The following is a 27,152-nucleotide window of genomic DNA, read 5'->3' on the forward strand; positions in this document are numbered from 1 at the left end:
ACAAGACAAGGAGATCAATTAAACAGTAAACAGAAAAAAAACGTGGTATTAACCTGATTATCCCCAGATATTCAGTGGCGTTCCTAGGAGGGGGCGGTGGGTGCAGTCCGCCTCGGGTGCATGCTGCTGGGGGGGGTGCCACGTGCCTGTGAGCTCCGCTCATTCCATGCTCCCTCTGCCCCAGAACAGGTTACTTCCTGTTCCGGGGCACAGGGGGCATGGAACGAGCGAAGCCGACAGGCGCGCGGCACCCCCCCCCAGCAAGTAAAAATGCACCCGGGGAGGGTGTCGTTTCGCCGTGGGGAGGTGTCGTTTCGCCGGGGGGGGGGGGGGAAGGTGGCGCTTCGCGGGGGGGGGGCATCGGCGATCCAACCCGGGTGTCAGCCGCCCTAGGAACGCCACTGCAGATATTACTCGTCTAATTCATTATTCCACATTGATCATCTGGTTGGCTTCTTCAAGGCCAATACGGTGTATAGTCAAATCATTTCATTGAAAACATACTTTTTGTCCAATATTAGTTAGAAATAATACATCTGATTACATTTTCTTTCTTTTAAAAACCAGAAGTTATTTAACAATACATATACTTAAGTCTCTAATTTAAATCCCACTGATTAAAGTAATCCCAGTTTTCACAGGCTTCACTCCTTTTAAAGTAATAATTGAGGAAATATTTCTGAGGAAAACTTTAGGAGTCAAACCTGGAACTCTGGGAAAAACAATAATCTTGATATTAATCATCTATAATAATATTCATTTTATTATTCAAAATGTCTGGTCTGTTATCATTTTCAAGATCATAACCACTTCTTACTCGTGTAGAATCATTTGTTATACCAATTTTTCACTCTCAAAAGGTTCAGTTGAATTGTCCATGTAACTCTCTAATAAAATTATATCTGAAACAAAATTATTTACTGCCACCGTTAGGTCCCGAAGCGCCTTCCAGATGGTATTCAATGTAACCTCCACGGGAACCAAAAGCTCCAAGTTGATTTCTCTTAGGTGTTTAGGAGTGGTTCCGCCGATTCGGGTTCTGCTGTAAACGTCCTCTGTTTCAGCATATGCCTCTAACTCACTCCTCCACTCCTTTGGACATGGTGGTTGAATAATTCGGGAGCGATGGAGTTGTTTTTTCCAGGTCCAAGAGCATCAACGCTCCTTTGCCAGCGCTAATCAAAGGACTTGCCAACCCTGTCATCTGTGGGCAGTTCGTCGTGCAGCGGTCCCACACTTGCTACTCAGGGGACAAAACGCTGGCCATCGGCGGCTGACCGCTGGTTGTCTCCTTCCTCTCAGTTAAGGTAGCTGCAACTGCAGAGAGGAAATTTACGTAAAGAAGACGAAACTTCAGAGGGCAGCTTGGCTGTTGGGCATACGAACTTCAGGTCGCCATCTTACCACTCTCCCAGTTTGGGACACTCTTTGTCTGGTTTCTCTTCAGAGGCCTGTCTGATATGGGTAACCCTTCAGCATAGCCCTCTGAGTCATTGAAACCCAGAAGCCCCTCCACCACTACAAGGTGATGTCCCTTTGGAGGCGATTCTTTTTGCTTTCTTAGCCGCTGCCACACAATGAGCAGAGGGTTTCAACGTATCATCAACGATGAGACCTAGATCCCTTTCCTGGTCAGTGACTCCTAATGTGAAACTTTGCATTTCATAGCTATAGTTTGGGTTCCTCTTTCCCACATGCATCACTTTGCTCTTGCTTACATTAAACATCATCTGCCATTAATTTGGAAAATGGAAAATCAACCCTTTTCCTGCAGCAGTAAAAATGGCCTTAGCGCATGGGAAAGACCCCCGTAAGGGCACACTAAGGCAGTTTTCTACCGCAGCTTTGTAAAAAGACTCCTTAGTGTATATTTGCAGGGGGATGTACAGATAGGTGGAGCATGAGCAGAGCTCACACTTACATGTGCAAATAATAGAATAAAAAAATTCCCCAGGATTCTATATAGCATGATTTAAGTTGCGCATGCAAATCGAGTCATATTCTCGATATGTGTGTGCAACTTAATTAGTTAATAAGCCAATCAGCATCAATAATTGCCAATTAACAGGCAATTATTGAAACTAGAAACAGAGAAACATAGAAATATGTAAACAAGACAGCAGATAAAGGCCATATGACCCATTCAGTCTGCCCATCCTCTGTAACCCCCAATTCTACCTGTTCCTAAGCGATCCCACATGCTTATCCCATGCCTTTTTAAATTCTGGAACAGTTCTCGACTCCACCACCTCCACCAGGAGGCCATTCCATGCCTCCACCACCCTTTCTGTGAAATAATACTTCCTTAGGTTACTCCTAAGCCTATTCCCTCTTAACTTTGTCATATGCCCCCTCATTCCAGAGCTCTCCTTCATTTGGAAAAGGCTCTCTTCCTGTATGTAAATGCCCTTGAGATATTTAAACGTTTCTATCATGTCTCCTCTCTCCCTCCTCTCTTCCAGCGTATACATGTTGAGGTTCATAAACCTGTCCCTATAATTTTTGCTTTCAAGACCGCTTACTAATTTCGTAGCCGCCCTATGGACCGACTCCATCCTGTTTATATCTTTCCTTAGGTGCAGTCTCCAGAACTGCATGCAGTACTCCAATTGGGGCCTCACCAGAGACTTATACAACGGCACTATCACCTCCTTTTTCCTGCTGGTCATGCCTCTCTTTATGCACCCAAGCATCCTTCTGGCTTTGGCTGTCGCTTTTTCTACCTGTTTGAAAGCTTTAAGGTAATCAGACACAATCACCCCCAAATCCCACTCTTCCTTTGCACACTGAAGCACTTCACCCCCTACACTGTACCGTTCCCTCGGATTTTTGCGATCCAAGTGCATGACCCTGCATTTTTGGGGATCAAACCTTAGTTGCCAAATATCGGTCCATTTCTCTAGCTTCGCTAGGTCCTTCCTCATGTCATTCATACCCTCCAGGGTGTCCACCCTGTTGCAGAGTTTAGTATCATCTGCAAAGAGACAAACCTTACCAGACAGCCCTTCCGCAATATCGCTCTAATTGGCATTGGCATTCATTAGAATTTACATGCAGAACTGTCTAAACGTATTCTATAACATGATGCACGTAAATTCTAAGTTGCATAGTTGAAAATGGGGTATGGCGATGGGCATGGAATAGGCAGGTCATGGGTGTTCTAAAATCTATGTGCATTGTTATAGAATATACCCGGTCCACACGTAATTTAGGTGTCCGCATTTACACCAAGTTTACCCACAACTAAATTTAGTAAAGCGAATGGGCACATGGTGCATTCTATAAACCACATGGAAATTTAGGCTTATTAAATAAAGTACGCCTAAATTAAGGCATACTTCATAGAATATGCTCAGGTGTATTTCATTTCAGCACTGATCTTTTAGGTGTGATGTACAGAATCTAGTCCTGTATGTGCATATTTCTGGCATTTAGATGCTAAAGCTTACACCAGCACTATGGCTCTCATTCCTAAATGTTAACCACTTATATAGCTGGTTAGTAATCTAATGGAAAGTAAGTGCCTATGTAAATTATAAAACAGGCTCCTATGAGGTGCCACCTGTATGCCTAATTTTAGGCAAATTGCCCTGATAATGGGCTCCTTTTACTAAGTGGCGGTAAGCCCAACGTGGAATTAACGCTCAATGTACAGAAAGTATCGCGGGGCTACCACAGCAGCCCGGAGGTACTTCCTACCCCTAGCCCGACATAATTTCTGACGCTACAAAAATGAATTTATTTTTGTAGCGCCGGAGTGCATCCAGCGGTAATCGGGCAGTGCTGCATGCTGCCCAATTACCACTGGGTTAATGCGGGAGCCCTTACTGCCACCTCAATGAGGGGCAGTAAGGGCTCCCCCCTGACATGGCCACACTGCAAGTGCTTTACTTGCCGGCTGGCCATTTCCTGTAAGAAGACAAGACTTACTTTTTATCAGCTGCAGTAAAAGGAGGCCTCGGCGCATGTGTAAAACACGCACCGATGCCAGCGCTGGCCCCCTTTTGCTGCAGCTTGGTAAAAGGTGCCCAATTTCCACTATTATTTAATAGGGCACGTTATTGCTCGATATTACTACTGAGCATTATTGATGACTACCTCTGAAATGAAATAAAAAATCCCATAAATGACATCACAACTAATCAAAATGAAAAATTTTAGCCTGCAATTAAGTATAGCAAGATATCCAATTTCAGTGAGTTGAGGCTCTGTTTACTGGTTGGTCACCATTTGGAACCTAGAATTTATGTTTATTTACATGATTAGCATCAAACTTCTAGGCTTCTTGCACATGGTACATTTAAAATTTTTCTGAACCAACACTGAAAGAAGCAACTTTTGCATATGTTGCATATCATGCTTTTATGCTGTTTTGGAGTATTTCACCAATCAAGCAAATTAAGAGTCCAATGTAATAAATAAATATGGCATTATGAATCATATGTTTTATGCCAAATGAAAGTACCTACCTTAGGACCTCTTTATAAAGCCATGCTAGAGATTCCCGTACAGCAAACGAGAGGAAGCCTATAGGAATTGAATGAGCTTCCTCTCATTTACTGCATTGGAATTGCAAACACGGTTTTGCAAAAGAGGCCTTCAGTATCACCCTTCAAGACCAAACAGGAAGAAAGAAAGTATTGCCTGGTCAGCTGTTCAGTTATATAAACAGTTAACTTCTTTTCCATGTATTGATAGGGTGCACCTCCAGAGAAATTTCTATCTTTAGGACTTTGATCAAATGATCTTCTGTGATTTCCTTTTCCTCTGATGCAACATTTGCTACCATTGACCTTGGTGGCACTCTGTATTTTAATTTTCCTTAATCTCTTTCTGCTTGTTATTATATTGGTTTCTGTTTGTTTGATTTAACTTTGTTGTTTCTTTGTTTTCCATTGACTTTCAGTATATACTATTTTTTTATTGTGTATTATTTTGAAAGGCATCCTAGGCAGGGTTCCATATAAAAGCTAAAATTATTACTCTTTATGTATGTTATATTTACCATGCAGTACTGAGAGCATTATGCTTCCGCCATAGAGGCTGAGTTCTTTGTTTTTCAGATTTTTTTTTTTTTTTTTGTATAACTGGTGGATTCTTTTTCCTTGAAGAAGCAAACCACAGCTAGCCCCATGTTACAGAATATGTAGGCATTCAATAACAAAGTACCAGCAGAAACTAGGCAAGCAGACCGACTGGAAAATATTCCAGGATGCATTTTATGGGTTGTGCTACACAGAATGGGAATTTGGCTAGAGATCTGGTAAATGGAAATTGCTAGAAGAAAATAACATTTCCTATATTCACTTTTATTTGAATGGAATGGAACAGCACACTTTCAGCTGTATTTGATTAGAATTCAACTTGGCATAAAGAACGCAGAAACCCAGTGCATAAGTATGTGCCTTAGTCATATCTCCATTGTGCCCTTTGCAGCTGATTGAAGCAGTAGGAGTCTTTTATGTAGCTGTACATAATGCTGTTAACTTTCTCTTTTGTATATGTAGCTTGGCTTAATTAGGAGCAGTAGGAAAATACATTCTTCAAAAAGTGTATGAAGAAATGTGTGAAAGGTTTTATGTTTTAAGTTCTTTGCAAAAAAAAAAAAAGTGTTTAGTTTCTTTTGTGCTACATGGTCTGTGCTTCCTGCTTTGGACTTTGGCTCAAAAAAATGATTATCCTGTTTTGTAAAGCACACATACCATATATGCACAGTTCCTGCTCTTTGGAGCTTGCATTTTAATCAAGACACACAATGAGAAAAAATCCACTCCAAATCATAAAAGTCTTTGAACTAAAATAGCAAGGCCATGACTAAGAAGAAACAACATTAGGATTAAATAGAAGATATTAATTTCAGGATAAATATTCAGCCAACGGCAGTGAGCATTTTATGTTATGCCCAGATATTCAATGCCGGGCCATGTCCAAGCGGCTGGCTATCTCTTTATCTGGTTAAGTGCGATATTCAGCAGTTAACCACCTAAGCAAAACCAGATAAAGATAGGAGTGTGTTTTGTGTGGTCTGATTAGTTTGGTTAACTGAAATGGTGAAGTGCTGAATATCAACACTTAACCGTTTAAGAGGCCCTTGGACTGCACTGGTGTAGGCGTGTGTTCTGGACGTGCGTAGGTCCATTTTTCAGTGCGCCTGGAAAAAGGCCTTTTTTTGTGGCCGAAAATGGACGTGCGGCAAAATTATAACCAGCGTGTGTCCATTTTCGGCCTGAGCCTTACCACCACCCATTGAGTTAGCGATAAGGTCTCATGTGTTAACCGGGCGATAATTGTCAACGCAGGTAAACTGCCGATTATCGCCAGGTAAGTGCTACATGGTAGAAAATTGAAATATTTTCTACCGTGTGCTTTGGACATGCATCAAAAATGGAATTACCGCTACGGGAACGCGGTAGCAAGTCGGCAGTTCCAATTTAACATGCGTTGGACTCACGTAGGCGCCTATATGCCTTAGCTAAAGGGCCCCTAAGTGCTGACTTTGCTCCTGGACTGCCTACCTAATATCCAGTTTTAATTTTAGCAGTTAGGGCTAGAGTCTATAGATGGCACCAAAAACCTTGATGCCCAAAAAAGCGCTATTCAAGTCATGCTTAAAGTTAGGCGCAGTTTATAGAATAGTACTTATGCCTGGGAGTCACGCCTAACTTTAGGCACAGCCATTTCCATCAACTGAACCATGGAGCAAATGTACACACCTACATTATTCTATAACAATGTGCGTTAATTTTAGGAACGCCCCTGTTACGCCCGTGCCCAGTCGTGTGCTGTTGTTAAACATTTATCAGCACACCACTGCCCATGCCCCTCCAATTTCTGCATCCCCCTTTTTCTGACCTCACATAAATTTTAGGTGCGGATCCCATGCCTAAATTTCTGTGTGTAAATGCCAATCAAATCTAATTAATGCCAATAATTACTTGTTAAAAAGCCAATTACTAGTTGGCTCATTATTTCATTAATTTGCATGTGCAAATTGAGCATTCACCCATATTTGCATGCACAATTTTTGGCGGCTTTTATAGAATTAGGGGGTTAGCGCTGATGTTCAGTGGCACTAACCAGTTATGAACTGCTGAATATCAGTGGATAGCCCCATACAAGCGATTTAACTTGCCATGAGCCTTTCCTGGTCAGTTACATCACTTTGAATATTGACCCCTTTGTATCAAAAAATATCCGCTAACTGGTTAAGTATGTACATAAAATTAGAACAGCAAAGAGGTGGAGGAGTGGCCTAGTGGTTAGAGCATCGGTCTTGATATCCAGAGGTGGCTGGTTCAAATCCCATTGCTGCTCCTTGTGATCTTGCGCTTAACCCTCTATTGCCTCAAGTACAAAATTAGATTGTGAGCCCTCTAGGGATAGAGAAACACCTGAATATAACTCACCTTGAGCTACTACTGAAAAAAGCATACCAGTCTGAATATTATCTGGTGCCTGGTTAACTTCCAGGTGCAAAAAAAGTAGGAGTGGACAATGTTCTTCCACACATGAAAGGAAGTTTATCCTAAAAAAAAGGCACCACATATGTAGAGACCTGATACAGGACTGTGTTTTGGCAGTAAGGGACCACCCCCCTCAGGGGTCATGCAATCTGGATGGTATGGTCAGAAGATTCAGAATGAAGTAATGGTGCACAAAAGAGAACTACTCTCAGCTCACTTCCAGTTGACCACATTGACCCAAATATTCAATGCCAGTGCCCAGACATGGCCTGGCATAGAATAGCCGGACTTAATTCAGATCATGACTGTCAGCGGCTTAAAAACTGCTTATCACTGCAGGCTAAATGTTGGGCCCTATGTTTTTACTAGGAAGAGAATATCAACTGAATCTATGTAAGAAACTGAGAAAAGGACTCCTAGTCTAATCTAGATGAATTATATGTATTAGCAAGAAAAATGAAGGTTCAAGTATTAAACACACAGGAGGTATTAAATTGTAACAGTGAAGCCATGATTAGCAGGAACTAAGTCAGGTGGTTCAATACGGGTTGTAAAGGCCAGTGGCGTACCAAGGGGGGGTGGTGGGGCGGTGGGGGCAGTGGGGGCGGTCTGCCCTGGGTGCATGCTGCTGGGGGGGGGGGGGGGTACCGCGGCGCACGCCTGCTCCGAGTTTGCTAAACTTAGTCGCTCGTTCGCTGCAGCACCCTCTGCCCCGGAACAGGTTACTTCCTGTTCCGGGGCAGAGGGAGCTGCAGCGAAGCGAAGTTTAGTGAACTCGGAGCAGGCGCGCACCGCGGCACCCCCCCCCCAGTGGCGTGCACCCGGAGGGGGTGTCATTTCTCCGGATTGGGGGAGGTGTCATTTAGCGGGGCGGCGCGCTGCATCCGGGGGGGGGGGGGCGCATCGGTGCTCCGCCCCGGGTGCCATCCAGGCCAGGAACGCCACTGGTGAAGGCACATGGGCTCACATATGTTACACCTGTTGTATACAGGCAACACATACGGCTATCTACCTTTATAAAACTGTCTCCATAAAAATTCCTGCACAGTCATTCCTGATGCAAGGCAGGTGCAACTTTTCAGTCTGAAGTTTGTGCAGATACGTTTGTATTTTATAGCATATTTAGTTATCTCACAACTCCACTCCAGCTCCATTCAATAACCAGGAGTACCTACGGCTATACAATGTAAATATATGCCATGACAGTCCTCATTTTTTATGCATGCATAACCCTGGAAAATTTTATAAATGTCTATTTTTGAACATAAAATGTCGTTTTCCTCCTGATTCTATAAAAGCCAACAAAAATTGTATGTGCAAATTTAGGTGTGTTCCCAATTTGCGCATGCAATTTAATAGAATAATGAGCTAATTAGTGCTAATAATTGGCATCTTAACAAGCAATTATTGGTACTAATAAGATTTAATTGGGATGTACACGTGTAAAGCTAGGCATGGGATCTACGCCTAAAATTTATGTGCAGCCCAAAAAAGGGGTGCAGAAATGGGAGGGTCATGGGCACTTTGGGACAGATTGGGGGAGTGGTTTTGAATTTTGAATGCAATTGTAGAATATCAGTGCTCCGTGTATAAATTTAGGAGCGGGCATTTGCACCATGTTTTACATGGTGCAAATGGTGGTGCCTAAATTTATGTGTGACCTCTCCGCTTAAGCATTAATTTTGTAAACCAGGCCAAACCTTAGGCGTGACTTATATAATACTGCTTAAGCTTTTTTTTTTTTGGGTGCTGAGGTACCATATATAGAATCTAACCCTTTATGTTCAAATAAAGGCTTACAAATTTGTCCCCAAAGTGCTTCCTGGAAAAATCTATCCACAAAGAAGGTGCAATGGCACATGGCTTCTTGAAAACTGCCATTCTAAGTAAGATCTACAATCGACAGTTGACAGTTTTCCAAGAGCTTTCTTGTCTTGGGTGGAGATGGCTCATATTTGAGGATGGAACCTACACCATCTTGGCTGCTTATGTCCAGTCTCTTTGCAAGATTTTCATGTTAGTATTGCAGCCTGCGGAGAATTAAGTTCTCTACAAAGCCTGAATGGTCATCAGAACTGTGCTTCAGACAACCCATCGTTCATTCTCCATAACCATAACCATATCCCTGCTACGACCTGTCTGTGTGGGAAGTTGTTTAAGATCCAAGACTAGAAGAGTTAAAAATGAGAAAAGATGGAAAAAACATTTAACACATACAACTGAACACGTTTAGGGAGTTCAGTAGCTTTTATGACAAATACCATTTAGATGTGTTCATTCTGGTATCCTGTTGTGAAATTGCCACAGTCAGGAATCCAACCTTGAATTTGCTGTTAAGACTTTTAAGTCTTTTGCATATTTGTTAACATCAATCATACGGAAATAAAAATGCCAAGGTTATAACTTTGCAAACCATTGCATTCATCGGCTTAGTTTTGTCTTAAAAATGTCTAGTATAGGGTTTGGAATATTAATATCAGTATCCTAGAAGGCTGCCAACTAAAAGTATTGTTAGCAAAGACATTTTTACATCTTTTTTTAAAGCTAATGTCAGCAGGAAAAGATGGCTCAGTTGTTTCATCTCAAAACAGCTGCATGCTTTTCCTGACCTTTCTTCGTGCACTCAGGGTGACCTCTCAGGTCATTCCCCTGACCTGTCTCTCCTGAACTCTGACCAAAGATGACCTTTAGCTAGGGAATGTGACATTTCGGTCTCTTCTGGCCAACATATGATGCACTCATTATTTAAAGGTATGTGAAAATAACGACCTCTAGTGACCTCTCTGTTTCCTCTCTTTTATTGGTCTGCTTTTGGTACTTGTTCAGCAGATTGCTGGGTCGAGGTGGAAGACAAATGTTTCATTATTTTTTTGTGTGTACCAGCTTTATTAACATTTCATTTAGAGACCTCATTGTTGTTTTAAAAGAAAATCCAGGGACTTAAAATATTTTGAGTAGAGAAACCCCTGCAAATCCTCCTATCATACAATAATAGAAAAGGGTTGTTAGTTTTCAGCTTTTTTGTTTACAGTATTTTCAGAATGTTACCCTTTGACCGTCATTAGGAGTGCAGTTTATTTTATAGATAATTTTAAAACTTCATTACGCAATCCCTGAGTATTCAAAATGCTCGCAGTGTTAAAGATTTTTTTCTAAATCTGATTTATCCTTAAACTCCAAAAGTACACGAACACTTTCATTCTGAAAATTGGCTAAAGAAGAAGTAAATAAAACAAATAAAAAAAAGAGGTAAATTCCCTATGGAGGTAGAATCCAAAAACAAAAGTGTAGGGAAGGACCAATGGCTAAACACTCAGAAAGCCAAACACAGAGGCCAATGTGAATGCAAGCCAAATTTATTACCAAAAACATCAATCAGATACAACTGGACTTGATTCGGAACCATGTTTCGGCAATGCAATTCCTACTTCAGTCAGTATATAGCTGATATATCACATCAATGAACTTGTTCACTAGAATCCCAAACATACATATAATACTTTCAGAGTGCACTCAGTGATGGAGAGCTTAAGGATGACAGCTGTGGTAATCCAAAAAAGTATTTCTATCTATGATTTTACAAAAAATGTACTGTTCATTATGGTTTTCATCAGATATCGTTTTTAGATGTCATGATAAAAAAAAAAAACATTTGGAATTTTTTCATAACATTATGGATGGAAACACTTTTTTGGATTACCATAGTTGTCATCCTAAAACTTTGAAAAAATAGTTTACCTTTTTCGCAGTTCCTATCCTACCATTGGATTTGCTCAGATGATCATAATTTAAAGGTACGATCTTGAGATCTATGCAAGTGTTTGATTGATAGAGGATACCTCTCTACTATTGTGAAATGTGGATACAAATGGGCTAAATTCAATAATTGTGACCTTCTCCTGTAACCCAAAAATAGAGATGATGAATAAAATGATGTTATGATCTGTGTTTTTTCAGCTTCTGCATAGTACCTATAATAACCCACCACTGGAATATTCTAACAATGCTTCCTGTGTTTAACCATGTGTCTTTAACATTTGCTTTCAGTAGAGGATGCAACTTTAAAGACATGTTATGTCCTTCTACATAAGTACATAAGTACATAAGTAGTGCCATACTGGGAAAGACCAAAGGTCCATCTAGCCCAGCATCCTGTCACCGACAGTGGCCAATCCAGGTCAAGGGCACCTGGCACGCTCCCCAAACGTAAAAACATTCCAGACAAGTTATACCTAAAAATGAGGAATTTTTCCAGTCCATTTAATAGCGGTCTATGGACTTGTCCTTTAGGAATCTATCTAACCCCTTTTTAAACTCCGTCAAGCTAACCGCCCGTACCACGTTCTCCGGCAATGAATTCCAGAGTCTAATTACACGTTGGGTGAAGAAAAATTTTCTCCGATTCGTTTTAAATTTACCACACTGTAGCTTCAACTCATGCCCTCTAGTCCTAGTATTTTTGGATAGCGTGAACAGTCGCTTCACATCCACCCGATCCATTCCACTCATTATTTTATACACTTCTATCATATCTCCCCTCAGCCGTCTCTTCTCCAAGCTGAAAAGCCCTAGCCTTCTCAGCCTCTCTTCATAGGAAAGTCGTCCCATCCCCACTATCATTTTCGTCGCCCTTCGCTGTACCTTTTCCAATTCTACTATATCTTTTTTGAGATACGGAGACCAGTACTGAACACAATACTCCAGGTGCGGTCGCACCATGGAGCGATACAACGGCATTATAACATCCGCACACCTGGACTCCATACCCTTCTTAATAACACCCAACATTCTATTCGCTTTCCTAGCCGCAGCAGCACACTGAGCAGAAGGTTTCAGCGTATCATCGACGACGACACCCAGATCCCTTTCTTGATCCGTAACTCCTAACGCGGAACCTTGCAAGACGTAGCTATAATTCGGGTTCCTCTTACCCACATGCATCACTTTGCACTTGTCAACATTGAACTTCATCTGCCACTTGCACGCCCATTCTCCCAGTCTCGCAAGGTCCTCCTGTAATCGTTCACATTCCTCCTGCGACTTGACGACCCTGAATAATTTTGTGTCATCGGCGAATTTAATTACCTCACTAGTTATTCCCATCTCTAGGTCATTTATAAATACATTAAAAAGCAACGGACCCAGCACAGACCCCTGCGGGACCCCACTAACTACCCTCCTCCACTGAGAATACTGGCCACGCAATCCTACTCTCTGCTTCCTATCTTTCAACCAGTTCTTAATCCATAATAATACCCTACCTCCGATTCCATGACTCTGCAATTTCTTCAGGAGTCTTTCGTGCGGCACTTTGTCAAACGCCTTCTGAAAATCCAGATATACAATATCAACCGGCTCCCCATTGTCCACATGTTTGCTTACCCCCTCAAAAAAATGCATTAGATTGGTGAGGCAAGACTTCCCTTCACTAAATCCGTGCTGACTTTGTCTCATCAGTCCATGTTTTTGTATATGCTCTGCAATTTTATTCTTAATAATAGCCTCCACCATCTTGCCCGGCACCGACGTCAGACTCACCGGTCTATAATTTCCCGGATCTCCTCTGGAACCTTTCTTAAAAATCGGAGTAACATTGGCTACCCTCCAGTCTTCCGGTATTACACTCGATTTTAGGGACAGATTGCATATTTCTAACAGTAGCTCCGCAAGTTCATTTTTTAGTTCTATTAATACTCTGGGATGAATACCATCAGGTCCCGGTGATTTACTACTCTTCAGCTTGCTGAACTGACCCATTACATCCTCCAAGGTTACAGAGAATTTGTTTAGTTTCTCCGACTCCCCCGCTTCAAATATTCTTTCCGGCACCGGTGTCCCCCCCAAATCCTCCTCGGTGAAGACCGAAGCAAAGAATTCATTTAATTTCTCCGCTATGGCTTTGTCCTCCTTGATCGCCCCTTTAACACCATTTTCGTCCAGCGGCCCAACCGACTCTTTGGCCGGTTTCCTGCTTTTAATGTATCTAAAAAAGTTTTTACTATGTATTTTTGCTTCCAACGCTAATTTCTTCTCAAAGTCCTTTTTTGCCCTCCTTATCTCCGCTTTGCATTTGGCTTGGCATTCCTTATGATCTATCCTGTTACTTTCAGTTGGTTCTCTTCTCCACTTTCTGAAGGATTGTTTTTTGGCTCTAATGATTTCCTTTATCTTACTGTTTAGCCACGCCGGCTGACGTTTAGTCTTTTTTCCCTTTTTTCTAATACGTGGAATATATTTGTCCTGTTCTGAATTCAAAGTATTCAATAAAGATAGAGGGTGTTAGAGACTCTATATCCAAAGCTCACACATAGCTTGAAATATTTTTAAACATCAATCTGTAACTGGAGTACAAAAACTCTCTAAGGGGAAAAAGCCTCAGAACCCTCCCTCCACTTCTGTATATCAGAAAATAAATGTGGTATGTGGTATCATTATGCCATTATCAAATTCCCACTCACCACTGAGTCGGTCATGAAGAAGATTGAGGATAATAACACACTAGTATTTATTGTTGATGTCAAAGCCAACAAGCACCAGATCAAGCAGGCTGTGAAGAAATTGTATGATATTGATGTGGCAAACGTGAACACACTGATCAGACCCAATGGCGAGAAGAAGGCGTATGTTCGTCTTGCACCAGACTATGATGCATTAGATGTTGCCAATAACATCATCTGAGTCTGTTCTGCTAAGAGCTTTATAGACTGAATTAAATTCAATAAAGCCATTTTTGTCACATGTGCAAAAAAAAAAAGAACAAAGAAAATAAATGTGGTAGAGTAGACTAGGGTAAGTTGACTTCATTGGCATAAAAAACCCAGAGAAATATTTGTTAAAACTCCAATGAACCAGTTTTCATGGGTTTTATACACACGTGATGTAAATATATATAAAAAATAAAACTTAGCTTAACACTCGTGACTTTTTCCAAGCACTGACTGTGGCCAAAGTTTCACCAAACAGGCTGTGTCAAAGTGTAAACAATGCGTCTGAAAAACAAAAAAAAACATTAAAAACTTGTAAACATAAAAAGAGGGAAAATGTGCAATGACATACAATCCAGCTTATAATTGAACGAGAAAAACGCCCAAGTTCCGACCTAAATCGGGAGATGGACGTTTATCTCACAAAAACGAATAAAGCGGTATAATCGAAAGCCGATTTTTGGGCGTTTTCAACTGCACTCCGTCGCGGATGCGGACAAAGTTTATGGGGGCGTGTCAGAGGTGTGGCGAAGGCGGAACTGGGGCGTGGTTATCTGCCGAACAGAGATGGGCGCATTTCACAGATAATGGGACAAAAGTATGTGTTTTTAGCTAGAATTTAGGGCACTTTTCCTGGACCCTGTTTTTTCACGAATAAGGCCCCAAAAAGTGCCCTAAATGACCAGATGACCACTGGAGGGAATCGGGGATGACCTCCCCTGAGTCCCCCAGTGGTCATAAACCCCCTCCCACCTCAAAAAATGATGTTTCACAACTTTTTATTTTGACCCTCAAATGTCATACCCACCTCCCTGGCAGCAGTATGCAGGTCACTGGAGCAGTTGTTAGGGGGTGCAGTGGACTTCAGGCAGGTGGACCCAGGCCCATTCCCCCCCCTACCTGTTACAATTGTGCTGCTTAATGCTTAGTCGTCCAACCCCCCCCCGAACCCACTGTACCCACATGTAGGTGCCCCCCTTCACTCCTTAGGGCTATAGTAATGGTGTAGACTTGTGGGCAGTGGGTTTTGAGGGGGATTTGGGGGGCTCTACACACAAGGGAAGGGTGCTATGCACCTGGGAGCTCTTTTACCTTTTGTTCTGTTTTTGTAAAAGTGCCCCCTAGGGTGCCTGGTTGGTGTCCTGGCATGTTAGGGGGACCAGTGCACTACGACTCCTGGCCCCTCCCACGAACAAATGCCTTGGATTTATTCGTTTTTGAGCTGGGCGATTTCATTGTCCATTATCGCTGAAAAGCAAAAACGCCCAGCTCATAACTTGGCGAATAAAACATGGACGTCTAATTTTTTCGAAAATACGCTTGGGTCCGCCCCTTCACGGACCCGTTCTCGGAGATAAACGCCCATGGAGATAGGCGTTTCTGTTCGATTATGCCCCTCAATATGTTCCATGAAAAAATTGTCTTATTTCTAATTGATTAAAAACAAGTACTTGTCAACTTTTAATAGCATTCAATTCTTGCAGCGTCACCGGACCCAAAAACATGGCTGTGGGACGCTCTCTTTATCTGCTTTGTATTCTGAATAATAGTTATAATTCTCAGTCTTTTTATACCATGTGCTCAGATTATCCATTAGTAAAAAAAAATTGAATTTATTTTTGTTTATCAAGGGGCAAGATTGTGGAATGATCTTCCTTATCAATTGAGACAGATCTCTTCTTATCTTCTGTAAGACTTTAAAAACATATTTATATACTACGTAACTACTGCTATTCCATCTATACTATGAAGACTATGTTAAATTAGAGATGTTAACTCCTTCGTTGTTGAGGTTTTTTAAATTTGTACTCTGCTGCAAATTCTTAGGGAAGTTGAGTAGAATATAAGAAACAATAGAATAAATTAGATTATTGCATTTAGAACAGAAATGGATTTTTCACTTACAAACTTTAGAGCCTAGAGGTCTAAATGCTAAAATAGAGTAGTGGCATTTTAAAAAACAAATTAATCAGTAATCTGATTGATGGATTTAAATGAGAACATCTGACATCATCTGGATATAAACTGTGTTCACAGCCACATTGTGGTACTGTAGAAGTGTGTTAAGCAGATGATGTAATAAAGGTACAGTTTTTGAAGTAAAGATTTTTTTACTCAAAGTTGATTGTAATGGACTATAATCTGCTTTTTTGTGTTTCTCTAGAAGTCCATGGGCCCTCAAGCAGTCTTGCAAAACGCTGGCAATTGTCAGTACAAGGCAAGGAGTCATCTGCTGCATGCAAACTTTTTTTTCCAGTGAGTGGTAAAAATAGCCTGACTGCCAAAAAAGAGCGGAACAGATTTAGTTTTAAAAATTAAAAAAAAAAAAAAAAAAACTATTTCAAATAATAATGTCAAGAGGGTTTATATTGACATCAGAAATAAATGTAGAAACACAGAATATAACACAAAGACTCTCAGGCCCATCAAGTCTGTTTAATTTCCTTTCCTATTGTAATACTATACAGCCCACTTGTTATAAATAAGTAAGTAAATAAATAAATAGAGATAGAAGTTCTGAATGTTCAGCACCTGATTCTCATAACATGATGTCTGTTTTAGTGGCCCTTTACCAGGAGGAAAAAATCTCTGTACGACTATAACACATGTTAGAGTGTCCCTATAGCCAGCCCCTCCAAATGACATACTGATTACGATATACAACAAATTACTACTCTGCCTATGAAAAGTTAATTCGTTATTATACTTCCTCTGTGTACATCTGTGTACTGCACAAGCCGGCATGTTTAAAAAAATAAGTGAGATTAAATAAAAATGCTACCAACAATAAAGAACGACAACATGCTTGCAGCAGCTCATAGGTTTGCTTGCTTTGTTTTGAGTGTACTGGACTGACAGCTGCGTGAGGGAGGGGAAACAGAAATTCACCTAATTGGCTTCAACTTTTTTACGTCATTCCGTCTCCTGTTTTTATCCAAACTCCTTGGGTTCCTGTAGCTGGCAGTGTTTCCAAGTCAGAGGCCATCTATCATAGTTTCTTACCTGTAACGGTAGTTTTCCGTGGACAAAGGATCTTCTAGCCACACCTTCTGAATATTCGTCACGGTGACGTGCGAGACCCGGAATCCAATAAGAATGCTTTAAAAGTAAACACATTAGCATTAGCGCATTCCCGCCTAGACCGGCACTATAAATACCCTTGACAGCTCAGAATAGTCAGTTCATTAAAATAGCTACGACAACCAGGGAGGGTAGGGAGGGATTGTGTGGCTAGAAGATCCTTTGTCCACGGAAAACTACCGTTACAGGTAAGAAACTATGATTTTTCCATGGACAGGATCTTCTAGCCACACCTTCTGAAGTCTCCCAAGCATACACAGGTAACATTACGTAAGACATTATAATGAGAAGCACCCACAAGCCTGATTTCATAACATGTTACCTGTGATAGGAGGAGGAGGAAGGTTGTCGCTTACATAGCCTCTTGTAGGATCGATAGCCCAAACAGCGAGTCTGCTCTAGATGCTGTATCAAGACAGTAATGCTTAGAAAAAGTATGTAGAGATGACCAAGTAGCCGCTCTGCAAATATCTAAAAGAGGTGCACTATGCAAAAATGCAGTTGAAGAAGCTTTTGCTCTTAACCTATGGGCTGTCACATGAGGATGTGACTCTTGCTGCTGATAGCAAAAATTTATACAGTGAGTAACATAAGAAGAAAGAGTTCTCTTAGATACTGGTTGTCTGTCCTTCGTAGAATACGAAAGGAACAGCTGTGATGGTCTATGAGTAGTTGACGTTCTCTGTAAGTAAATTGATAATGCTCTGGTACAATCCAATGTATGTAACCTGCTATGCACAGTAGATTGATGTGGAGGTGGAAAAAAGACTGGTAAAATAATGGATTGATTGACATGGAAAGACGACACAACCTTTGGAAGAAATTTTGGATGAGGTCGTAATATTGCTTTATCATGTAAAATTTGAGTATACGGAGAATAATAAACCAATGCTTGCAGTTCTCCAATTCTTCTAGCTGATGCAATTGCAATCAGGAACAAAGTTTTCCACGTCAGAAATTGTAAGGAAACTGTCGTAAGTGGTTCAAATGGAGGATCCATAAGTTTTTCCAAAACTAGGTTCAAATCCCACGCTACTGGAGGTATGCGGGTAGGAGGGTGAAGATTCATTAAACCCTTTAAAAATCTTTTAGTGATAGGATGTGCCATCACTGTACATTCATCAATTGGATCATGAAAAGCACTAATCGCTGCCATATGAACCTTAACTGAAGATACGGCCATGCCTGATGAAGACAAATGAAGAAAATACTCCAATAATACAGAAATAGGACAAGAAATGGGATTCATATGATGTGATCTACACCAACAGTGAAATCTCTTCCATTTAGCTGCATAAACCACTCTAGTTGAGTGTTTTCTGGAAGATAATAATACATCCAAAACTGGTTGAGAAAAAAAGGATGAATCTAATTGATTAGTTGAATAAACCAAGCCGTGAGATGAAGTTTGTTTAGATTTGGATGCAGTAGTTGCCCATTGTTTTGAGATATGAGATCTGGAATGGGAGGAAGGAAAAAAGGCTGGAACAGAGCTAATTGAGTGAGCACTGGAAACCAGGTTTGTCTCGGCCAATAAGGTGTTACTAGTATTACAGACGCTTTGTCCTGTATGATTTTCTGTAGAACTCTTGGAATTAGAGGAATTGGAGGAAAAGCGTAAAACAGATAAGTTGTCCAAGGAAGGGCAAACGCATCTGCTGCTATCCTTTGATTTGAAGGCCACCTTGAGCAGTATTTCTGACATTTGTTGTTCTGTGGGGATGCGAATAGATCTATTTGAGGCCAACCCCATCTTTGAAAAAGAGCGTGAGTAATTGTGATCTTTAGAGACCATTCGTGAGGTTGAAGCTGTCTGCTCAAGACATCTGCAATTTGATTTTGACGACCTGGGAGATACACTGCTCGAATCACCGACTTTAGAGACAGAACTAGTGCCCAGAGTCTGACTGCTTCTCGACATAGGGTTAGAGAACCCATACCTCCCTGTTTGTTGATGTAAAACATTGCTACTTGGTTGTCTACACAAACTTGAATCACTTGAGACTGAAGTAGATGTTGGAAAGCTTGCACAGCTAATCTGACTGCCCTCAGTTCCAGAAGATTTATGGAAGAACAACTCTCTTGAAAGGTCCACTGGCCTTGCGTTGAGAACTGATCCAAATGGGCTCCCCAACCAATCTTTGATGCATCTGTGGTAAGTATCTTGGTTGGACTTGGTAAATTGAATGGAGCTCCCACTAACAGATGATGTTGATGTGTCCACCACAACATCTGTAGTTTGATCTGATTTGATAGATATATCCTTGAAGAAAATGGATGTAGAATAGGACTCCATCGTTTCTTTAAATACCACTGCAGGAGTCGCATATATAGACGAGCAACAGGTAGAACAGCGACCGTTGAGGCCATATGGCCTAAAAGTATTAGAATTTGGCGAGCAGAGATGATCCTTGCTGACAGAAAATTCTGCATTAATTGAATCAAAACTTGTGTTCGATTCAGTGGTAGTTTTGCTAACGCTTGACAGGAGACCAGATCTGCCCCTATAAATGTCAATCTCTGAGTGGGGGTCAAATGAGATTTCTTGTAATTGATCATTAAACCTAACTCTCCGAGAAGGAGCATGGTCTTCTGTAAATGAAGAAGATTTTGCTGATGAGAGTGTGCTACAATCAACCAATCGTCGAGATATGGGAAAAGTATTATACCCTGACGATGTAAATGTGCTACAGGAGCTATGACACACTTGGAGAAGATTCTGGGAGCTGATGTTAGCCCAAAAGGTAGAACTTTGAACTGGTAATGTCGATCTTGACACACAAATCGAAGGAATCGTCTTGATGATTGATGAATAGGGATATGCAGGTATGCATCCTGTAGATCTATAGCTGAAAACCATACTCCTTGTTTTAGCAGAGGAAGAATTGTTTGTATAGATGACATTCGAAAACGGTGTTTGGGAAGAAATTTGTTGTGCTGTTTATCTTGTTCTAGCGTGTCTAAAGTTGTACAGTCTTCTTTAAGACCTTCAATCAGCTGTTTAACTCGATCTCCAAATAAAGAGTCACCCATACAAGGAGCATCAGCCACTTTTTCATGAACATCTTCACCTAATGCAGATGCTCTTAACCATGAGAAACGCCTAGATGCAATTGCAGTTGCTGCGTTTCTAAGTGATGTATCAAATTGGTCGTGTGTAGTACGAATCATTTGTTTAGAACTCTCTTCCAATTTGGTGAGAATCTGCTGAAAATTTGCAGTCTCCTGCTGAGGAAATACTGCCTGTAATTTAGACAGATCATCCAAGATAGTATACAAATACTCCATTTGATGAAACATATGGATTGCTATACGTATTGAGAGCATTGAGGACTGAAAATTCTTTCTTGCTAATAAGTCCATGAATTTTAAATCTTTAGTTGGTGGGTGATTGGTAATATCTTTCTGCAACTTATGTCTTCTCATTGCTGATTTGACAACTAAAGATGCATGCGGAAGCTGAGTCATACCATGACCCAACAATTCTTGCACTCTATACTTATTTTCTAATGATCGTTGCGTAGATCTAATAGAATAAGGGGTGTTCCAAATTAATTTGTGATGTTCTTGAAGTACTGAAGGTATTGGTAATGCTACCAATTGTTTAGATAAATTCAAATATTTCGTGACTGACCGCTTGTCCAGAGCAGTATCAGTTTGCGGAGAGACATCTATGTTTAAAACTGTTACCAATTTCTGTAAGAATTTATGGTAAGACTCATCCTGTATAGATAAATTTTCTTCCTGATTTACAGGTGGAACGTCAGAAGTAGAAGGTAATTCTAGGTCTAACTGAGTCTGATTATCAACATGCAAGGAGCGAGATAAAGAAGGTACTGGAGAATGTATACAAGATTTATTAGAAGCACACTCTTGTACTGAACTAGATGGAGACACAGACCATATAGGTTGTCTCTGATCAGTATGAGTCAATGAATTTGATTGAACTGGTGCAGTGTGAGGTGACTGCACTTGGTTAATTTCAGGCACTGTCTGCTGATTATGTAATAGTTTTGTAAGTAACTCCAAAATCTTCAACTGTGCAGAAGAAGAAGAGGTTGATTGAGCCCTTGAAGAAGCATGAGAGACTGAATAACGAGAAGCTCTATGCTTAAAAGAGCTGTGATCTGAATGAGAATGTAATTTAGAACGTTTTCTCAAAGGCACATCCGATGATGAAGTGGAAGGTGATCTCTTACGATGACTTTTACAAGAAGAACGACTATGCCTTGATAAAGTGCTGTGTTTGGAATCATGACGGCATCGGGAGGATCAGCCATGCCGAGAAATTCCTCGATGTCGATCGAGTCCACTGCTCGAAGTCGAGTCAGAAGAATGAGAGCGGGATCGGCTCCTTCTCCTTCGACTTTGATGATCAGCTGATCTCGAAGGACGTCGATATCGACGTCGAGATCCAGACCTGACATCGCTCTGATGAGCTTCATACTCTGCTTGTTGCCCATTAGATACAGCTTTAGCCTGATCCCCGGGCCGTAAGGCAAGGGGGAGAGCGGGAGTGGAAGGCACCTGATCCCCGGGCACTAAGGCAAGGGGGAGAGCAGGGGTAATATTCTCTTCCACCAGAGCTGGGGCATCCGATACTGACACAGACATGACAGAGTTTTTATGAGAACTTACTGATGACGATTCCGATTGAACTGCTGAGGTTAAATATTGTTGCAGCTTAAATGCTCTGATGTCCAAAGATTTTTGGGACATACTTCTACAAGCAAAACAATTTTTGGTATCGTGAGACTCCCCTAAACAGCGCACACATCTAAAATGAGGATCTGTGAGGGAAAGTTTACGAGTACAAGTCGCACACGGTTTAAACCCCGTTTTTCTTTGAGACATAACAGAAATGAAGTAGTTCTAGATGACTAACTGACTGACTGACTGACTGAATCTGAAAAATTAATTGCGGGTCGTTCCGTCAACGCGGAAAAATTAAAACTGACTATTCTGAGCTGTCAAGGGTATTTATAGTGCCGGTCTAGGCGGGAATGCGCTAATGCTAATGTGTTTACTTTTAAAGCATTCCTATTGGATTCCGGGTCTCACACGTCACCGTGACGAATATTCAGAAGGTGTGGCTAGAAGATCCTGTCCATGGAAAACCGTGGCTTACTTTCTGCTGTGTCCCGCCCTTTCTACTGCAACTTCCTGTTTTGATGCTAAACAGGAAGTTGCAGTAGAGAGAGTGGGATGCGGCAGGAGGAAGGCCACAGAGACATACTGTGAATCACTGCGGCTGCAGGATCCTGTGAGACCTGTGGGAAGGAAGACGGGAAGGGAGGAAAGGATTTTTTACTGCGGGCACAAAACTTTTTACCGTTCCCACGGGGTGGTAAAAAGTTTGTTCCTGCATCCCTCTGAAGTGAGCGAACATTAATCCTAAGTGAGAGACGTTCCTGATTTGTATGAGTAATTGCTCATGCGCTCACCTTAGAGAACACTGGTCCTGGGCTCAAATCTAGAGTGGAGAGAGTTATTTACAAGATATATACAAGCAGATAAGCGCTCCTTACTCACAATGAAATTGATTAAAAAGTCAAAAGAATATAATTTTTATGCAAGTTGTGTACATCTGCATATTGGAAAGAATTTTTGCTAAAGATGAAGTGGTTAAGCTTATAAGGCATTAAAGCCTGAGCTCTTTGAAGCTTTTTCCTTCCTTTCTATGGAGAGTATTTGGAATAATTAATGTGAAAACTATACCTAAGGAATGTAATCTCACACCCATATATATCAATTATAACTTTTCTCAAAAACTTACATTCAGGTGACCTCTCAATTCCAAATTCTCAACTCAAAGGTCATTTTCTGGCTTGTGGATGATAGCCATTAACACTGGAAAACAATGCTGACATTTATGGACACTGGAAAGAAACCTTTTAAATTTTTTCCCCTGTCCCTTCAGGTTTGACTTAAATGTAGCTGAGTTTTTCCATTGGCTTTTTTATTTAGGTATCTGAGTCAATCTTTCAGAACCTTTACTTTGGCTGGTTCATTCTGTCATGACTCCTGAGGCTTGAATACAATACTAGACAAGAGAAGAACTAGAATTACTCAACCCAAAGGTTACAGGTTCAAGACTAACTAATGCCTGATAGATATTAACACTAGGGGGAAAAAAAGGCTGAAACTGGAAAAGAACCTGCCATTTTGGGGTTTATTTCTGTTGTTTCAGGTTAGAAATAACAAGGGAAATATTGTTTACATTTCCCATGTTGTTTAAAAAAAAACAACACATGCCTACCAGAGATAAGATGTTTAAACTTCTTATAAATTTTAGCTGTGAAATGTGAAGCCAGCATGGCTTGGCACCTTGTTTGTGTTTAAGGATTTGAAGGCTTTAAGAACTTACTCTTCTGTAATTTCCTCATCATCCCCTCCACTTCTTCCACCATTAATTCAATCATTGGGACTGATGCCAGATAACTACGGGCCAGAAAACCAGATAATGGCTGACCCGTGCCAAATGCCTTGCCGAAAAAGGCAAAACTGGCCAAATGATGAGACATGGTACTCCGAGAACACCCCAGCGCCTTGGCATGAACAACATATACAGCCATCAATTCATCAGGCACCATCCCAGAATCTCAGCTCTCATTCCTGATAACTTGCCACACGTTCAAAGCTGTAGAGATAAGCAGACCAAGTAGATGGTGCAGCCAACATCTTCCGCACTTCAGGTTGCCTGATGTTATGATTCTGCTAAAACTGGCAGGGGAATGGCTAGGACTCGCTTCTGATTGGCTTGTCAGGGATTGATCTAACTCAGGAGCCAGATCTATTTAAGCCTTACCTCTCCCTACAACCTTTGCTTTAGCGTTTCTTCCTGTCATCTGAAGCCTGTTTCCCTCTCTCTGTTTGTGCTAGTAGCACACCGTGCTTGTGTAGTAGTTTGCTTATTCCTCTCGTTGCTTGTAGCTTTTCTATGTGCTGGTTGTTCCCAGCGTATGCTTGTTTGTTTCCCTAGCTTAGCTGTTTTCCTTGATTATCTTGCTTCCGTGCACCTGTGGGTGCTCTGCCTGCTCTGTCTCTGTGTTCTGCTGAGTTCTGGTAGGAACATTGTTTGTTTTTCCCTTTGTTTGCTTTAAACCTTTGACTGCAGTGTAAGTCCTGCTTCTTGCTGATTTGTGTTTTAGAAGCAGCCTTTCCCTTTAGCCTGATTTAACTCTTTGTCTGCTGTGTCTGTCTCCTGATTCTTGTGAGCATTGCTCCTTATCTAAGTTTTATATGTAAAGGCAGCTTTCCCTGTTTGCTTGCTTTTCCCTTTGTCTCTAGTGTCTGTTATTTGACTCTGTGATACAGCCTTGTGTACTCTTGTGTGTGCATTCCTTTGACCCTTGAGTGCTGAGTGGCACAGTCCTGTGTATTCCTATAAGTGGTTTCCCTTAATCCTTGAGTGCTGTGTAGCACAGCCTGGTGTATTCCTATAGGTGGCTTCCCTTTTCCCTTGGGTGCTGTGTGGCACAGCCTAGAGAGTCCCTGTGGAGCTTTGCTCTTATTGAGTCTGTGTCCCATTCTGTCTTTGGCTTTCTCTTCTCCTGGTCGTAGCCTGTACCTGCCAGCTTCTTGTCTGTCACCCTTCCCTTGTGTCACTAGCTAGTGCTGTGTGTGTTGCATGTGCTCCAGTCCCTTTTGGGACCGCTTTTGTTCTTTTTCCCTTCCCCAGTATGTGACTCAGTTCCAGTTTGGCCATGAGGCCCGCACGCTTGGACTCTGTATGAGTGGGTTCCCGTTCGGCCATGAGGCCCGCCTGAGTGGCCTATCTCCGTTTTCTGGTGGTGCTAGTTGTTTGTCCTGAGTGTGCGGGGCTTTGTGGCCGGGGTATTGCTTAACACCTGTTGACATTAGCTTCAGAAATTTTAGTACAAGAACAGTGCTGGGCAGACTTCTATGGTCTGTGCCCTGAGAATGGTAAGGACAAATCAAACTCGGGTATACATATAAAGTATCGCATACCATGTAAAATGAGTTTATCTTGTTGGGCAGACTGGATGGACCATACAGGTCTTTATCTGCCGTCATTTACTATGTTACTATATATATATGCCCATCCTAGGCCTTGGTTAAGGTCCTTCCTAAGCCTCGGCCTGGGATCAAGGGCTCACGTACAGTTTAACACCTAGCTGCCAAAGATGGACTGGCATCGGCTGTCTAGTCTTGTCTGCATCTGGAGCGAAGACACGAAAGGTCTGAAACTGAAAGAAAGGGTATCAGCAAGCCTGTTGCTAACCCCAGGGACATACCGAGCCTACAGGTGCACATTCAGCCTGAGACAATGGAGGACCAGATCTCTAATCAGGGAGTTCACAAGCAAACATCTAGCCATCTGCTTGTTAACCACTTTCCACCACACCCTGATTGTTGCACCGTACCATAATGCTCCTATTCCAGAGCCCATCAGGCCATAGCTCACAGCAAAAAGGAAAAGATCCAGAAATGTGATATTCTTTGTTAAACTGTATGCTTTCTGGAGGTCCAGCCATGGTGCAGCACACCAAGATCCACAATAAACCCCAAAACCCAAGCCCCTGCCGCATCTGTAAACAGCTCTAAGTCGACACTGGACACCTCCGCACTCTGAATTGCCAAAGTCCCATTAAAGGATGACAAAAACTCCAACCACATAAGGAGATCCATTTGAACTCCAGCAGATAGATGAACATGATGATGTGGTTTCTGTACACTAGACATCGCAAAGGCCAGATGAGAACAGGCACGGGTCATTGGTATGACCCGACAAGCAAAATTGAGGCTCCCCACAAGCGAATGGACCACATGTAGGGGGACTTTGCAGGCCCTCAGCACAGACAAGATTTGGGATTCCAACTGCTCGACCTTCTCCCATCAGGGGATCATTGATTTCAATGCCCAAAAAAATTAAGATGGAAACAGGGGCCTCAGTCTTGTCAGAAGCCAAAGGAATGCCAAATGCTACAAAGACAGATAAGAACTCTCTCAATAAATGGCTGCAAGCAATACCGTCTGCTGCACCGACAAAGAGAAAGTTGTCTAAATAGTGTACCAGACTGTCCAATTCTGCCCTCTGGGTAGTCACCCAATGCATGAAAGAGCTGAAACACTCAAAATAGGCACAAGAAATTGAACTGCCCACCGGCATTCACTTGTCAAAATAAAAGGCCCCCTCCACCCAGAACTATGGCAATGGAAAACAGGAAGGGTAGACAGGCAGCAGCCGAAAAGCTGACTCAATATCTACTGCTGCCAATTTCGCACCCGCCCTGCACTGGTGGACCAGATGCACTGCACAATCGAAAGAGGTGTACTGCATCAAGCAAAGATCTTTGGGAATGCCTGCATTCACTGATCGACCAGCCCCTGCCACATCTCCTGAAGAAGATTGAGGAGCCAAGTATATCAACCACAGATTGATATCCTGAATTCCCAAGGACATATGGAGGTTCTCCTCCATCTTGTTCCTAAATGCCTCATCATAGTTTAACCATGACCACCGGCCATACCTCTGAAAGGCATCAAGTACCATATCTGCATAGGCCAACAGGAGACCATACAGCCCTGGATTCCTGTGTCCCCAGGCTCTGGCCAAATGCAGGAAAGATCACATCCAATTAACCACATTATTCATCACCTTCCGCTTCTTTATAGCTTGTCCATGTTTCTTCGCCATGTTTCCTGGCCCTCTTCTTATCTTTCCTATGCCCCCGTCCTTCCATCAGCTGAAACAGGTCAATACATTTCCTCTTCCTGATCTTTCTATGCATTGCGCATGGGACCTGCTCCCACAATTCATAAATGGCCACCAATGCAGGTGGGTCCCTAGCCTGATCCCCCTCAGCCAGCACTGTCCCAGAAGGCTGGGATAAGAGCAAAGAAGGCGAGGAAGAAGAGGACTCCCTACGCCTCTTTCCCT

This window comes from Microcaecilia unicolor, chromosome 5, assembly GCF_901765095.1.
Source record: "Microcaecilia unicolor chromosome 5, aMicUni1.1, whole genome shotgun sequence".
NCBI classification, from domain to species: Eukaryota; Metazoa; Chordata; class Amphibia; order Gymnophiona; family Siphonopidae; genus Microcaecilia; species Microcaecilia unicolor.